This window comes from Phymastichus coffea, unplaced genomic scaffold, assembly GCF_024137745.1.
Source record: "Phymastichus coffea isolate CEN01 unplaced genomic scaffold, Cenicafe_Pcof_1.1 PCOF00152, whole genome shotgun sequence".
Lineage (NCBI taxonomy): Eukaryota > Metazoa > Arthropoda > Insecta > Hymenoptera > Eulophidae > Phymastichus > Phymastichus coffea.
In genome coordinates, this window is record NW_026706963.1 from 442,549 (window position 1) to 444,348 (window position 1,800).

The following is a 1,800-nucleotide window of genomic DNA, read 5'->3' on the forward strand; positions in this document are numbered from 1 at the left end:
CGAATGGGCACATTTGCGCGAGGCTCCTTCGGAATCGAGAGGCGTCCACGAGGCAGCTTTCGCACGTAACTCTGAGAATAATTGTTGCTCGTTCGAACTCCCTTGCAGACGCAAAAATGTGTACGTGCTAAGTTGAATTTGACGACTGTCTGTTAGAGACTGACGCGCCGTCAGTCCGTAAGGGGATTAAAGCGAGCAAGCGTTGATCAAGAAGTATTTTAATCGCATAATCCAATATCTTTCGCCGGCGTGTCATGCAAATTGAGGGAGAGGCAACTGTACTAAGGCCAATTGAAACTCGGTTGAAGCGAAAATTATCAAGTCTCTCGAAACTCGAATTTCTAGCGTAAAATCGCATTACTCGCGACTGCAGCGCTACGAGTCTCGACTCCGGGCTCGAACTCCGCTGGCAACGAGTGCCGGCGAACAATCGCCTCGCTCGCGAAGCTCCCGCGTGTATCTTCGGGGAGGCGCACGCGCCCGCGGAGAGGAAAAAGACGCTGTCGGGTTTGCGCAACAAGTGCAAATACCACGGGTTTTGCCGCGCGAGCGCCACTGACGACTCGCCGTCGAGACTCGCGACTCCGAGGAATTCCAGCGGCGCGCTCCGAGAAGTTATTCGTCCTCGACTGTACGACGACGAGCGCCAATTCCGCGCGGACCGACGTTGCGCGTCGATAGGCCGCTCAAGAGGCGGACGAGATGGCTGGCGCATTCTCGCGGACAGTTATTGCTGCAGCTTATGCGTCTTCTTCCCCGGAGTCCTTTTACAGTTCGCGCGAGCGTAGTCGTCGGACTTATCGCGGACTCGCCCGTGTTGGCATTGCCGTATGGGCTGGTCGTTCGCACGCTCGAAAGCAGCTGCACACGCATATTCGCTGAATGCGATAAAATTTAGTCCGAAGCCAAGATTTGCAAAGCAAATGCCAAATGGCGGTAGCGCTATTAATACAGGCATTCGTTCGATACCGCGGCATACTTCCACGGCTGCCGCGGTATTAACTCCGGCTAACAATTATAGCTTTCGGATGAGTCAAAGCGGGAGCCGATATCTAAGCAAATGTATGATAAATTGAAATTGCCATCGACGACTGGAGTGCGTTACGAGCGCGGCTTTGCGGCTGCAGTTCCGGGATTGCGCGTGCGCGCACGGCTAAACGTCCGACCTGTATTTGCTTCGATTACACTTTTGACGCCCCGCGCGGCCGCTTTAATTACTCGGCGGGAGAGTCTCGAATAATTCTCCCCTCCAAATTTGCGCACTCGGGGGCGGGCATGTTAATAGCGACGAAGCGCAACAAAAGTTCCTTCCTTTTCCCGCGGAATTTTCGAGCTACTCGTTGAAGACTCGTTGTCATTACGTGAAACATCGTCGAAGCGAGCTCTGCGGACTTATAAACTCGATGAAATTCCCGCGGCCACACGGGCGCGAGAGGGCAACGTTGGACGTTTCTTTAACCCACGCGAGTTGGATGTTAACGGGCGACCCGTAGCTCGTCATTTCGAATACACGAACTTTCGCGTTTCCTCTCGAGGCTCGCGTGCTTCGTGGACAGTTTACGCGTCGAGAGCGAAGTTTTCCGTTTTTTTCCCGTCGCTCGTCGGGCAGCGGCGGAACGTTCGAAGGCCCGCTGCAAACGATCAATTTGTACGACCGTTTCGCCGAAACGCAAAAGGCTCGCGCACTTGGCCGCAAATGCGTCGGTCGAGGAAAATACACAGCCCGTATTTGCGGTCCACTTGTATTTTTCATTTTTGTTTTTGCGCACAAGTACGACGATCACGTGTGTATAGTCAGGA